Consider the following 15,940-nt stretch of genomic DNA (forward strand, 5'->3'; position numbering starts at 1 on the left):
GGGCGCAAGGCAGCTGTGGTAACTGCCGGCCACACCAGGTACTGTGACAGTGCTTCAAAACCCCTCCAGAGCATCCAGGGAGAGTTTTTGTTCCTCTTTCGCTGCCTGCTGGTTGCCAGCGAGCTGGGAGCAGGGTGAACACACGTCTGCGGTTTTCGGCACCGGCCCGTCAAGGGGAGCTGGTGCCCGGCCCCCGTGGCAAGTCCCTGCCTGGCCGGGCCCTGCTGCCTCTGCAGCAGCCGGGACAACGGGCTCGTCTGGGGGCGAAGCAGCCTTTCCGGGAAAGATTTATTTCAGCTGGGCCACGTGGGTTGCATGAGCACGGGCGATGGCACGAAGGAAATGGGAAGGTGCGGAGTGATGGGGCTGAGATCATCTGTTTTGGTGGCGGCCCAGATTTCCATCTGCTGGGTGGGATCACAGGCCGTGTCTCTGGCGCTGCTGCAGGAGCTGGGATGCAGGGCAGCACCCACGGCCTCTTCTTCTGCCTGCCCGGGGTGCAGCTGCAGTTACACGGCACAGAAGAGCTCATCAGGTGCTGGCAGAGCCCTGGAGCAGGGGAGGAGGAGGAGAACCTGGTGGCAGCACCACGCCGTCCCCAGCTGCGAGGGGGTGGCACGGCACCAAGCCACGGGCAGTGGGTTTGTAACTCCCCATTATCCTGTGCACGCCTTTCATGCAGGAGCAAGGAACGCAACGATAAAAAGGCCGGGGTAACTTCAGCGCTGGATGGTTTCCATTAATACATCGCATGTTATATAACACTGCCATCACACCCCAACATCTCAGGTGCCTTTCAGGAACGCTCGTACATCACCGTAATTGAGCAAGGAGCACGGCGGAGCAGGCTGGGCGTCGGTCAGATACTTTTTCGCTGCACCAAATGTGCTCGTGCTCCTGCACGGCCTGGATCTCTTTGACTTTGCGTGATGAGGCACCCCGTAAATGCACCGGTTGGTGTTGTCAAATGCATGCCATTAACACGGGGAGCAGATAACGTGCTCGGTGGCCCCCGCGGGGTCTGTCCCAGCGCCTGTCTCCAGATAAAGCCCCTGGAAGGAGAACAATGGCGCTCCGAATTCCCTGTGACCTCCACTCTTTGGTGCTGCGCCTCCGAAGAGAAAAATTATCATTGTCGGCATGGCTCAACCTCCCTTTGAAACACGGTTATTTTTTACTCAGACGTTCCAAGTATTTTGTGTGTGATATCAGTGAGAAACTTGAAACCCCCTTTGAGGAGCAAAAGATTTCCTGCAGCCCTGCTATTAAAGAAAATGGATAGATCAAGTAGGAAAGTTCAATGACTTACTTAGCATTAAATAAGAAAGAGAATAATGAATGGGATTTGGCGTGCCTGTTTTCCCTCTGCAGGGAGCAGCCAGGGTGATGGATTTGCATTGCCTTCTGCCGCTGTTCATCCGTTTAGGTGAGTCCAAAACACTGCTGCAGGTTTGGGTTTTTATTTTTTGCTCTCGTTTCTCTGCTCACTTGGTGCAACTTCCAGTGTACGGAGCCTCACAGCAGATGGGTTTGCCACCATCAGCAGCATCCTGACTGGTGAGGAAGACACCCCTACCTCCAGAGACGACTCATGGCCTGCTGCATGGCCATGGCCATCTGTATTTGACACTCAGGGGCTGCAAGTGGGCAATTCCTCGCTTAGGGTGGACGCTAGTTTCCTTGTATTATGAGCTCAGCCTTTGACGTCCTTCGGGAGAGACATGATTTCCCTGCCGGGTTCACCAAAAAGCGGTTGGGTGTCCAGCCCACCCCGCTTTGTTTCTGGGCCTTGCCGAGCGCGCCGCAGTGATTTTATTGGGGAAGGAAGGGAGGTGGTGGAGGAGGAAACTATCACAAAGCCATAGAACATAAACAGTTTTCTCCTGCGAGCTCCAAACACTGCTCGGCAAGGCAGAGGTTAACGCTGGGGGGAGGATGGGGGACTCATTAGGGCACAGACATAAATAGCAGCCCGGGAAGGGATGCAGGGCTGAACCCAGACAGGGCAGGCGCCCTGAGCTTGATGAAAGCCCTCTGCTCTGCTGCCCTCTGGGTCCAGACCTGGGTCCTTCCTGCAGCATCCCAAAGCAGGGGGTACCCCACAGGAACCCCACATAACCAGCCAGCTGTTCAAAGGCGAGCCCAAAACGTGCTCAGGTCACCCAAAGGCTTTCTAGGGGGCCACGAACCTCTGCAGCTCCCACCTGCCCCTTCCTGCCCCAAACCTTCCCCAGGTCCAGCAGCGCCTGCCTGAGCCGGGAGCTGCTCCCTGCCCGCTCGGATGGTCAGAGCAGGATTTCCTTTTTCCTACCAGCCTCGGTGCCGCGGGCTTTCAGGTTTGTTTTTTGTCCGAATGGGAAACGCATAATGAGAAACTGTTTAAACAACTCGTGGTACAAGGAAACCCGCTGGGGTAGAGCACAGCGTTAGAGCTCGTTCCCAAGGAAATGATGCACTTTCTAAAGGCGCTCCTCTTGAGCCCTGCACTTCAAGTTGCAGGATACCCACAGGTCCCCTCCGGTGCCGCCTGCAGCCCTCATCCAGGTCTGGGCATGGCACACGAAGGGGGCAGGACTGTGCCAGCACCACCAGCAGGTGACAAAGCCTCGTGCTGGACCCATCCGGAGTCAAGGCAGATCTCTGCATGCAGCGGGATGCTCGGCGAGGTGTAGCTGGGCTGGTGATCAGGCACCAGGCAGCATTACACAAGCCCCCTGCCAACGGATACGTTAAGATACACAAAAATGTTAGCAAGGGCGTTTCCTCTGCTGTATTTTAAACCACCCACGTCCGCTGTGGGGACCACGCCGATGCCACGTGCCCGCCTGCCCCTGCCCCAGGCTGCGAGCAGGGCAAGCCGAGTGCCTGAGCCCCGGGGGGGTCTGGCTGTCAGCGCTGCCCCAGCTCCCGGGTCCTCGGGTCGGTGGGTCTGGACGTCCCGGTGCTGCTGAAGGAAAAGCCCAGGAAGCACTAAAGCCCTGGAGGAATTATCTCATGCTATTTCCAGCCCTGCTTTTTAGATACAAAGGGTTTCAGATCAGATGTGTTGTTTTGTTTCTGAAGCTTATCTGCGCGAATAGCTGACTGCTTATCCAAACAGAACAAAAACCTTCAAACCTTCCGAGGTCCATCCATCACCAACCTTATCTCCCCGTGTCGCTGCATGGCTCCCAGCTGCTGAGAGCCTCCCGCTCCCCAAAACTCCCCTCTCCCCACCACCTCTCCTCTCTGGGGGGCTTCACAGCATTACCCATGGTCTCCTTAGCTCCTGCTACTCCAGCGACAGCCTCTGCAGCATCCCAACCAGCCCCATCTGTGGTGCTCTACTGCTGCCCATCACCTCTGTCCCCCATGCACGTCCCCTTGCAGCCTCACCACTGCTGGCATAAGATCTCGAATCACACCCCAAAATGTCTTGGGACCGCTCAGTAGCTGAGCTCAGTGCCTGAGCCCCTGTGAGTGCTTAGGGGCAGATGCCAGCGTGAGCAGTCCCGTGGGTTCCCGGCCATGTGAAACAGCTGCACAGATGGTGTCGGGCTGAATTTATACACTGCTTAGCTCCCCTGCTCAGGGGAGCCTTCAGGGTGCGTTGTACTGGGGTCACGGAGCATTTCTTGCTTTCAAGTTGAGCTGGCACAAGAAACACTCTGCAGTCCCACAGCCCTGGCAAAGCCCTGGCCAAGAACAACAGGGCGAAGACGTCGGAAAGGGCTGCCCGCCTGCAGCACCGGGAGCTAAACGGGGCTGGCTCAGGGTGGAGAGCAGCTTTAAGCAGGCTGCAGCCTCAAAGCCTGCACACAAGGACAGGGGGCAGAAGCCTCTGCTGCTTGGTGTCATTTGGGCTTGGGTCTGCAGGAGCTTTGGCATCAAGGTGAGGTGCCCTTTCCTGACAGACACCGGTTTCTGTGCCCCTTTTCACGGGATAATCTGTCCCAGTGGATTCTGCTCTCTTCTGTGTGGTTTTATTTTGCTTCTGTTTTGATGGCAAGGAGGGTAAAAGTAATGCCCATCTCGTATATAACAATAGCCAGACTATTGTTGACTCGATATTGACTGAATAGTAAGAGGATAAATGCATTTTTATACTGTGGTGTATGATAAGCTATTTATAAATATTATATCACTTCTGGGTCATTTTCAGGGTCTAAAATAAAGTCTTAATTTAAACTTAATTTTTCAGTGTTGACAGATATGATAAATACATTTTTGTTCCAATAAAACCTAATTTCAACAATGTTCTGCAAAATTCATCATGAGCTAAGGATTATTCCTGTTTTGTTTTGTTTTGTTTTATACTTTTTTTGCTTTGCTTGTCTCCATCCCCCAGTGATTAGTTTAATGCTACATTCCAGTATAGAAAAAACCATCTGTGACTGCAGTGATCTGTTGGCCAAAAGCTGCTTAGGCAATGGGAGGATGCTCTTGAGAAGAGCTACAGAGAGGATCCCAAAAGAAAGCCAAAGGAGTGGGAACAGCAGGACAGATTCCATGTCTCGAAGGTGAGGTCAAACAGAAGACCTCATCTACAGGAGCGTTGCATTTCTGTTGCCTGTGCTCCCCACCCAAGTTTTGAGTCTCTCCAAAATGTCTCTGGACCTTCTCTGGTTTCCCTGCTTTCCCACGTAAACAGCTGTGAGGAAGATCTCTTTTTTTTGGAGTCAAACATATTCATTTCCAGTAAAATGTCATCTTTTTACATCAGCTTCTATTGGTTGCAGGTGTAATTGCAGCAAAACAGAGTTACCATGGAGGGTGCTCAGGCTGCTTTCATGGGGACACCTAGAGGACGGCATCCAGTGCGGCCAGCTACCATCAGCCTGTCAGTGGGAAGAGGTGCTGGAGGGCAACCTTCTGTTTTTTCTTGGTTATGGTTGGCTTCTGCCATCAAGACTGAGCAAACAGGATTATTACAACAGCAAGTGGGGAGGTGAGGTTACTGGAACCGCGTGACCATGGCCCTGTGGGCGCCGCTCCAAAGGCTTGTCCGAGCTGTCTGCACCAAAAGGCTTCTCCAGCCAGCTCCTGCCCGGCACCCCGGTGCTGGACCCCAGCTGCAAAGCCCTGTCCTTGTGGAAACAGGCCTCCCATGGCCTCTGTGAGGCATTAGGATGGGACAGGGGCTGCTGGTGTATGGTGACCCTGAGTAGACCTCAGTGCACTGCCAGGCTTGGCTGTGAATCCCCAGGGTGATGCACTCAGCCACTCCCCCCCCTCCTCCTCCACCTCTCCCAGCGACCAGCCTGCGCCCTGGTGACACTCCTCGCTATTCAAAGCCAAGACCCCTCAGTTCCTGTTTTGCCCTCTTGCGTCTACTGATAACCCCTGGCTCCCCTGCCATTCCCTTCTCCACCGGCGAAAGGGGAAGCACGAGGCTTGCAGCATCAGCCTTTCTGCGCTTCCCGTGTGCTCCCCTCACTGCTGTGCTTCAGGACTCAGTTGACACCTCACTTCAGAAATAGCAAAGCGATTGAGCCTGGCTTCATGGCTTTGAGGCAATCTTGGCCTGAAGCTGTCTGAAATAATGTCTTGCAAAATAAGCAAATGTGTCCAGAGCTGTAGGAATAGGAACAAGCCACACGCAGACCAGCCAGGCTGTTAAAGCCCCAGCTTGTAGCCATGCTGATAAGGCAGTTTCCGAGAAACTGCCCAGCCCTTCTCTTCTAGAAACTCTCTCTTCCCAGGTCAATAACCTTGTATGGGCCGAGTCCTGCTGTCATCCTACGAGCAAACACGGTCAAGGCAGGGCTTTCTGTCAGAGATACCAGAGGAAAGGGAACCCGTGTTGCTACAAAAGGGCCCAGAAACTTGCTGGTGTAGAAACTGGGAATTCTGGTAGGTTAAGAAGTGCAAGATAAGGCGTGGTGTAGCTCCACTCCTCTTCATCCAGGTGCCTGCTCTGCCAGGGGATGGAGGAGGGTACTGAGTTCCTCCCTGCCCACATTTGGCTGCCACGCAGCTGGGCCTGGAGCCCTTTGCAAGGTCCTGCCAGGAGCCCTCGGTCATCCCTGAAGGTGGGGCTTGGCACTTCGACCCGCCCCGTTCTTTGGCTCCCTGGTTTTGTGGGGATTTTTAAAAATACCTCGTGCAGGTGTGCGAGTTGACACAACAAAGCATGCAGCGCTTTAGAGTCCATCCAGCTTGTATGTAAACACTCCTGGTCCCTTTTTAAAACTCTTAGCGGTTGTTTTATAAACACCAAATCCTTGCCTAATTTCCAAGCCACACACCATCGGCTTGGTGGCTCCATGCTGGGTCCCAAGGGACGATCCCGGGTGTCTTCAGAGCCGTGCTGTGCGGGATGGCACCAGAGCCAGGCTGAGGCTACCACCTGCTGGAGCTTTCTGATGGACTCGCTGCCCTGAGGACTTCCACCTCCATGTGCTGACCACACCGGAGGCTGTCCGGGGAGCCACAGAGCAGGGCTGCGCTTCTGAGCAGAGCTAAATTGCCAGGGTTTTGATGAACCAGAGCCCCTTACATTTCCCTGCTGGATCTTGCTTCTGCCAGAAAAAGAAATGACTCCTCCAACCGTCCTTAAGAAGTGGGGATAAAATTTGTTCGTGGGTGGGCACCTGAGTTGGCATGGATCCCCCCTGGCATCCTGGACACTCCCCCGGCCTGCTGCAGGCAGTGCTCCCGACAGGCCGGGCAGCCCCATGGGGCCGCTGCTCGTGTGAGGGTGCAGAACATGGCCCATGCACTTCAGACAACCCAGGGTCATATTTGTCCCACTCAAGGAGCTCCTGCAGCCCACCCTGCCTCCTGCAGCCTCGAGATTAAGGGATTTGGCATCTGCTTCCAACGGGCAAACGCAGGGATCCTGCAGGGCTGAACCCAACTGCTGCCGGCTTGCCCAGTGGAGGCTCACGGTGCTGTAGGCATAATTTCCTGATTGTAATTTCCATTTTTTGATGGACCTGCTCTTCTGAGGTGCCCCGAGCCTCGGCAGGTCACACTAGCTCGCACCTGCGGCACATCAGCCCTGGCTGCCCCATGAGCCAGGTCCCAGGAAGGTCACTGGAAGGACTCCAGTGGCCTCAAATAGGAGTTGACTCACGCCCCAAGAGCTCAAAACAAAATGCCTCTGCATATTAAAAAAATATTATGGAAACTGTATCGTTCATGCACAAAAGCCACGCTTCAAACTTTATCGTATAAAATACATAATGTTATAAATGGAAAGGAAAATTGCATAAGGCCTGGCGTGTGTTAAAATTGTTGGCCTGTGAGAACGTCCCTTCCCATAAACACAGCTGTGTCCTGGGGTCTGGCGCACACGCAGGCGCCTGAAGCTGGAAAACTTGGGGCCTGCCTGCACTCCTTCAAGGCAGTCATTTCCCCATAGCAATAGCTCATCTCTGGGCTCATCCCTTGTCTTGTCGAGCATGACAGAGAACAAGGGCTGAGGCTGGAGCTGCAGCGATGTGCGGGTATGCTGGCGGGACCTCTCCAGGGCTGTGGCAGTGCCAGGGCGCTGCAGAGATGGGACCTTGGAGCACCCAACCCATGGGCTCTTGGCTGGTTCCGCATGCACAGCAGATGTAATTCTTAAGGATAAAAATAAAAAATTAATTCAGGCATTAACCAGCAATTTGTCATACAGCTTCTAAAGCCAGCTTGTGATGCTGTCAAGCGTGCAGTGAAAAGTAATGGATAGCTTTTCCCTTTGGCTTTTCTGAGGTTCTTCAGCACTGGAAGCAGGTGAACACCACCGAGGCTGTTTGCTGCTCAGCATACAGGATAAACCACGATGAATGTTTCAGCTTTTCACTTCAAGTAGCTCTCTGCCCAGTGCTTCCCTCCCCAGCCAGGAGCCCTCACAGACTGGGGTGTAAGGAGCTGGCTGGGGGCTCTGCAGAAGCATGGTCTGTCCCCTCACAGCCACCCCTCGGTGGGCTGGGCCTGAAGCACTCTCCATTTCTCTCTCCTCTGTGCCTCTCACCACCACTCCCACTGTGGCAGAGTGGTCCCACCATACTCCCCAGAAGCTGGGCCTGAACACAAGCACATTTGAGGCCCAAGTGTCAGAACCTTCCTGCACCACCTGCCTTCTACTGCAATCAAATTACCCCATTTTCCCTCACGCCACGTTCACCTCACTGACACAAACGAGGCTTGGGTGAGCCGATGGCACTGTGCAGGCTCCACACACCCATGGAGCATGGCTGCAGTGAGGACTGGCAGCCCTCAGGCTCTGCTGCCCCACTATTATGAGTTGGCAGTGGAATGTGGCTCGCCAAACTGGGCTATACTGGTTTCCTGCTGGAGCGTGTTCTCCTAGATGACATCAGGAGACATCCAGCTGCAATGACTAAGCTCTTCTTATATTTCGAAAATGCAGCTAACAAATACTTCTTGAACATAAACAAGTGTTTTGTCTTCAGAAATGAGCAAACCATCAGCCTGGGAGTTTTTGTGTACGGGACACTGCTCCCCAAGGACCAGGCATCAGGCAGCAACTCAAGCACCTTGCCCACCGCCCAGCTGGCCTCTCCTCCTTCCATGGGTTTGGAGCGAGCTCTGGAGGTCTGACTGCAGAGTAATGGTGTGTGAGCGCTCCCTTTCATTTTTCACTCTACTTTTTTGGAAGGTGGAACATTTTACAGTTGACAGCACCATGCTAAACCCATATGAGGCAAGCAACTATTTTTAACCAGACAGAGACTATCTGAGAGTCTACTGCTGAATCATTTTAAACAAGGAAGAAATCATAGGATCTAAAAGTGGTGCTGGTAGGAGGGGGTGGGAATGCTTCTATCATACTCTTCTTCCAGCAACAGTTGAGCTACTTTGGTTACACGATGACGACTATCTCGAAGACACGGCACCTAGGGGGTCACCTCCAGTTGTGGCTGCCTTTTACAAAACGCTTGTGCTTTGTGAGAGAGGTGGGTGATCAAGTTAGAGCAGCGTGAGGGGCTGCCTGAGCTCACTAACCCCCCTTCACACCCTGTTATGAGCCTAAAACACAAAGTGCAGCTATTCAGATCATAAGAGGTTTGTTCACAGCAACAGGTGGGGAGCTGCTCTGCAACTAGACCACGCTTTTCTAAGAAAAATTAATAGAATAGAGGGAACAAATGATTTCTACAGAGTGTGTGCTGCCCAGCTCACTGTTGGGGTCTGTGGGCCCTTGGAAAGAGGCCTGCAGCTCCATGGGGCTCAGGGAGGTGCTGTGGTGTGCCTCTGCCTTGGGGACAGCACAGCTTGCAGTCATGGCCTGAGCACATTCCCTGCAGGTTACTCCAGACAAAACCACACTCTGCCTTGACTGAAACCGATCCACCCAACGACAAGGGACAGTGTTATCAGTCCTCTGATTTCTGTGCTTTCCCAGGGGACGTTCCTGCTGTGGTTCACCTTCCTTGAAGGACAGAAGACAGGCGAGCTCCCGCAGGGTTTGCTTTGTCAGTTCTCCCCACAACTGCCCCCGTCCCTTTGCTGGAGGAAAGGCACAATGCAGCAGTGCTGCCGAGTGGCACCCAGCCTGCTCCCACCTGCAGGCCACACGTGGCTTGTCCTGTCCCCAGGTCTGTAGCCTTGAGTAATGGGGCCTGACACATGTTTTTCCAGAACACAATCTCTTCAGATCAAATTAATTCTGTGATTTCCATCTGCTTCCTCCTTGACACAAATGATGAAGACTTCCTGAAGCTAACGGCCAAACTTGCTCAAAGCTGGGCCATTAAAATCAATCTTTTGTTCTTGGGCACTTTCTGTGGCCTGATTACTCTAGGTGTCAGCTCTCCCTTTTTACCCACAGACCTGTAGGTCCTGAAGCAGAGGGCAAAGGGGACGGGATGAGATGGACATAGCAGGGCAGGTAGGGAGTGAAGAGGTTCATCTGTGGGGCTGAGCCTGCCTGGAGGCTCATGTGGAGATCTCCTTGCCAGGCTCCGTTGAGATGCCACCTGGGCCTCCCCCTGCACATGGGGTGAGGACACTTTTGTGGCTCCAGACCATGGCCCTGGGCCTGGGGTCACCACAAAGTGACCTCGGATGAGGCCATCTCCATGCTCTGCTGTCCCAGTGGGCACCTCCCAGGCATCTCTGAGGAAGTGGCCACTGAGGGCTGTGGTTAAGCCACCAGACGAGCTGCTCTTCCCCATCTGAGGGGTGCTCTATAAAGAGATTTGCATTCAAGTCCTAGTCACGCTGCGTCCTGTAGGACTTCTTTGCATTAAGAGGAACTGAGATTTTGATGGGAACGTCTTGTATTGTGCATGCTTTTCCCCTCTCCCACTTATCAGGGGTTGCATCAGGCTGCTTGTATTGAAGTCCAGGGTACAGATAAAGCTGTGAAGCATGAGTAATAAAGGCTGCTCATCAATAGACACCCCAAAACCACATCCTACTAATAAAAGGAGTTGGGTGAATAAAATGCCTTTTATTCTCTGAATAAGAAATTTTCATTCCTCGCTTTTTAGCAAAATATAAGGTTGGGTCTAAGCCAGGATGTTCATATCTTGGTGTGGATCTACATTTGCATTTTCTCATGTCTAGTTCTATTACCTGACTGCATTGCAAGTGTAAGTAGAGCTGGCACCACTAAATTATCACAGCCTTTAGAAGGCATGGAGCAGATGTCTGGAGAACATAAACCGCATCTGTCTCCCAAATGCACTGCAGCCACCAGCACTTACCTTACGGGCAGGACCTCCCCTTTTGGAGATCTCAAAGCCCTTGCAAGTGTTTCAAAAGGGAAGGATGCTATCAGCCCTTATGCAGCTTTTTGTCCAAGCAAGACGCAGCATCCTGGTGCTGAACTGCAGCTTTTTTGGCTTCCCTTGCTCACCAGATGGGTCTGCTCTGGTGGGAGTTTCAGGTGCGGTGGATTTTAAACAATGAGTTAAAAATTCACAAACCTGAGCACGCAGCCCTCATGCTTACTTCAGTATCGCCCCTTGGAGAAAGGCTGGCTGGTGCTTTTGGTAAGGTCGAGGTCCGTTGGGGTGCATTGCCATGACTTGTGTCTGCTCCTGTGTTGGCAGGGCCACAGACTCACCCCTTTTGCTTGCAAGGTGCAGGTATCCCTGTTACACTAACTAATGCTGCCGGTGTTTTCCTTCTTGATTGTTCAGCGTGCCATTGCCACTATTAGCAGCATTTGGGTTATGACATCGCATCATTTTAACCATGTTTTTCTTGGCTGCAGTTCTGATTTTCTTGGCACTGCAATCAGGGAATCTTTGCAGCCATGCACACTTGCTAGCTGCACACTCCGTTTCCCCTTTCGTGCACCTTGCGCTTGCCTCTGCAAATCCAAGCTTTGCAAAGCAGTTATTTTGCAATTCTTTCCTTGCGCGTTCACAAAGGCTAATGCAATTTCTCTTCCCCTTTAATTTTCGCACGTCACTACTTATCTTGGATTAAAGTTGTCCTCATACTCTGTACAAGAAATCTTTAAACTTTCCTTTTTGATAGCGGTGCCTCGCAGATCCAGGCGGGGATCAGGAACAATTTATGCTGGTTCTGCACAGGCAATACCCATCCTTCCCAGCCCCCAAGTGCTTGCGATCTAACCTTCACACAGGACAACAGATGGATACAGACAGGCAAACAGGAGCACCAGGAAACGATGATGCAGCATTACCCAGCATGATAGATGTACGTGCCTGGCATATGAACTGCTTTCAGACCTTTGTCAGCAGCAGTGCAACGGGATTTCAGAAGAACTGTAACTAGATAATTTTGAGGCTTTATTTCTCTTGTGTTTTTCTTCACTGCATCCGCCGATTTAGTGTGCCGTTTTGCTTGTCCTGCTCTGGATATACACCTTTCTAACAGAGGAATTTGGGATTGCATTTTTCCTTTGGTGATTTAGCAAAGCCCATTCCTTGCTCCTGGCTGTTCTGCCTCCACCTTCCTACAGCATTACTATGGGCTTTTGCTGGGTCCTCCCATTTTTCATCCTCGATATTAGAACACAACCTGCCTTTTCTTGTAAGCGCCGACAGTCAAATCATCAGTACAGAGTTGTCTATTTTCTTATATTACAAATTATATTTCTTACCATCACTGTTGGTAAAACAAAACCAAAACATTCCTCCCCATCCCCTCCCTCCTCATCCCCAGCAACAATCTTTTTCTCCTTTAAACCCATCAGAAATCCTATAAAGACCTTGATCGTGCTATCTGTATCCTTTTCTCCTTCCCTACCCACATATTTCCATTTGCATGTCCCAGCCCTGCAGGGGCTGCATGTGTCCCTGTCCCTTCTTTCCCCTGCTGGGGGCCTTGTCCTTGTCCCGGCACCACGGGGATGGAGCTGGGCTGTGGGCAGCACCCTGCTGACGGTGCCAGCCTCGCCTCTGCTTTTGAGGGACAGACAGTGAATGATGCCTTCGGGACCAGAAGGACACGGGGCAGGAGGATGGCTGGAGGCGGTGTCATAGGATCTAGGACGAAACAGGAAAAAATCAGCCCGGCCATTTCTCTGAGAGAAAGCGCTGCTGGAAGCACTTCCCCACAAAAGTGATTGCTGAGCTGCATTGTCAAAAACAGTCAGTCCCTTCTGTTTCTTTTTCACATATCTCCACTTTGAAGTGGATGTTTGGGATGCCCAGGGTTCAGCAAGGAGAAGCTCACTCCGATGGTGCTGCCGGCTGCACGCCAGGCCCGGGGAAGGCAAGGCCCCTGGCTGCTGCTCTGGGCCTGCCTTCCTTATAACACAGCTCCTTTTCCCCTATCTCTTAGCTTTTCACCAGCTAGCCTCATCCCTGCCCCTTTTTCTCTCCCCGTGCTTCACTGCTAAGCCTTCCCTGCTTATCTGCAGCAGTTTCCCTCGCCCAGAGCCGGGCAGGAAGCCGGGTCTGGCCCTGCCCGCACCACTTCTGCTCAGCCTCTGCCCTGCTGCTTTTCCAGAAACCAGAAGCAACGGGGCCTAATCCGAGCTTGCCGCCTGCCTTCTGAAACCTTTTAAGGGCACAAAACCAAACTGGACTCGGGAACTGCTATTTGGAAGTAGGATGGTTTCAGAGATGAAGGCTCTGTGAGGGCCTAGCCTCCCCGTGCCGTGCCCGGGTCCTGCATTCACAAGCAGGAAGGCCCCACAGACAGAAGCCTCTGTCCCTGCTCCGTCCTGGCACCACAACATGGGGTTTTGCACTTCCCAAGGAGCAGATCTTCACGGCCTGGGCACGCAAAGCCAGTCTCCCCCAAGAGAGACCATCACCAAAGCCATGTAGCTGGAAGACCGGGGTTTTTCCAGCCTGTGGGGCTGGTGACTCAGAGCCGGTGGAAGTGCCTCGCTTCCTCGCTTGCCCGTCCAAGCCTGCCTTCCCTGCCAGAAACCTCCCTCGGCACTTGGTGCTGAACTCCCCGATTGGGGTGGGAGGGTTGTTTTGTGTTTTGCTTCCAGTGTTTGCTCCAGTACACAATTAAACACGAGTCCCTCCATTTACTGCTCTCTGGAGGAATGGCGCTGGCTCACGTGCCCCAGTCTTTGGGGACAATTCTATTGTTTCAGCTACTGCCAAAGCCAAGGAAAAATAAATCATGCTCTCCTTCAGTGTGATGGGAGGGAGCTCGCCTGCCAATGTGCCTCAGCAGGGCTTGCAGTTGCCCAAACCTTTTATTTAGTGAGGGACACATCACAGCCGGTTTGGCATTACAAGGTGACCACTGCCAGCCAGGTACTGGCTCTGTCACTAACCCAAGCAAGGTCAAATCCGTTTGAAACAGTTGAATGGTCTTTCATTGTCAACAAGCAGCCTTGGAAGACTGCAAGGAAAGTCTAAGAGAGGGAAGTTGTTTGACGTAATTCAAGTAACAACAACAAAAAGTAATCTAGGAGCCTCGTGCTACGGGCTTACTGCCAAATCCATCACATCCCTATTCCAAGTGCTTCACCTACCTTAGGAGCAAAAGCAACTTGATGCAAGCGGTGGTGTGCCAGGTCCTGGTTCAGAGATGCACCTACGCTTCTGAAGTGCCAATGCAGAGGTTATTCACTGCCAGCATCCACCCGTCTTGATGCATTTGTTATCGGGATTGTGTGGCCCAAGCTACACGACTTCAGACCAGCGTAGTACAAGCCACTTACACCTTTAATGGGTTACAGCTCTGAGGTCAAACTCAAATATTTTTGTCTCTGGCTTGCCAAAGTTTCCAGGGGGCCATTTGCATAGCCACAAAACAGGTTTAGGCTGACCAGTACTAAGCTTGTTCTTCTCATCCCGTGACCTTACCATAACCACAAGCCGTAACCATATACTGCTTTTACCTGCAGCACCGATGTAAGGGATTCTCACCTCCTTCCTCCCCCCGTGCCATGCACTGACTGGAGTTAAATTCAGATTTAGTAAAAAATGCTTCTTTCAAGGCATTTTTAACTGGCTGCTTCTATAGTGCAGCCTCACAAACACTGCTGTCAGATTGCGTGGGCCACTCCTTCCAGCAGTGAGGCAAGAACAGTCGGCAGCAAGGCACAAAGCCGCTCTGAAACCACAAGCACATTTACCTCTGACTGACCAGAGCTTGAAAAACAGTGCCCTAAATTCACACCTTGCTTCAAGACATCTGTCTTCAAAGGCAGCACCTGTTCCTGAATGCCTGCAGGTTGGACACCCCAGGACAGCATTTAAGGACATGCCAGTGAGCCCAAAAGGGAAGGCCATGCCTGCAAGGCTGTGCTCACCTACATAATGTCACAAACACCAGCATCTTGTTAGAGAGCACAGACTTCTCAGGGATTTCGTGTGCTGCTTTCCTACACTGTCGATTATTTTCTAAATAGAAACTCCATAAGTAGCCCATCGGTGTTCAAGACCAGAATTAATTCAGCCTGTTAGTCAGTGAGGTGCTTCACTTGGGGCATTACAGCAGCCCTGAGACCAGCTGCACACAGTGAAGAGCCCTGCAACACCTGAAGGCTGGAGATTTCCTGCATATAGGGCATCCACCAGAGCAGAACAGCCATAAACATATCTAACAGCATATTTGTACAGGGTACGAGAACAACTTGTTCATCAGCACTCACTCTTCTACAAGAAGTTACTGTATGCACGCAAAACTCTTGCAAAATCTGGCACAGACCCACTGTGGTTTAATGTAAAATAGCCTAAAAACAACCGCAACAACAAACCCCAACCCTGTCTCTCTATTAAAAACCCTTAAAATAGGGCAGGGAGAGAAAAATAGCAGCGCGGATTTCCTCTTTCACAGTCAGCTAGAGCAGCAGACTGCTAGCTCTGGGGTGTGTATTTATTGCCCAATGGCTCCGGTACCAGACTGGCTTTGCTGCAGGGCTGAGTGCTTAACAGTGCTGCGGGAACCTTTCCTCTGCAAGTGTAGTCGTGCCTGTCCAAAATACAGATCTGCAAAATGGGGGTGAGAAGTTTGCCAAGTGGCTACTTGCAACTACCACCCAAACTACGATTTCTATTTGAGGAAGTTTTGCTTCAAGCTGATGTTTCCAAGTAGTGCCGCTAAGTATTTGGGAGCACAAATAAATCCTGGCTTTTCGCTTCATCTGTCAGCAAAAGCTGCATCTGCTCCCAGTGGAAAAGGCTGGAAGAAAGACAGTGGACTGCAAACAACTCCAGCAAAGGGCGATGCAGATAACAGCAACCAGAAACCACACTGGGAACCCTCACCCGACTCCCAGAAACCCAGGGCTAGTTTGCCATTAAAATTCCAACAGAAAATAGCACCCTCCCTTCTTTCACTTAGCATTCCCTGAGAGATACTAGAATAAATTCCTTAAGTTATCCTATTCTTGTCTTCCTTCTTCCCCTTTCTCAGTCTCTGTGCAACCAGTTTGAAAAGGCAGCACAGCCTCTGCAGACCTGATTCCTGGACTTTTATTAAAAAAGAGTAGCCACAATGCTCAGTGGTCAGCTTGCAATCTGACAGCATCTCTTAAAAAAATAAAAAAAAGAGCTAGTATGTCAGTCATACTGCTGTTATGCACCTGTATAGCTGAATAAATAAACCAGAG

The sequence above is a fragment of the Anas platyrhynchos genome, chromosome 6 (assembly GCF_047663525.1).
Source record: "Anas platyrhynchos isolate ZD024472 breed Pekin duck chromosome 6, IASCAAS_PekinDuck_T2T, whole genome shotgun sequence".
In the NCBI taxonomy this organism is placed as follows: Eukaryota; Metazoa; Chordata; class Aves; order Anseriformes; family Anatidae; genus Anas; species Anas platyrhynchos.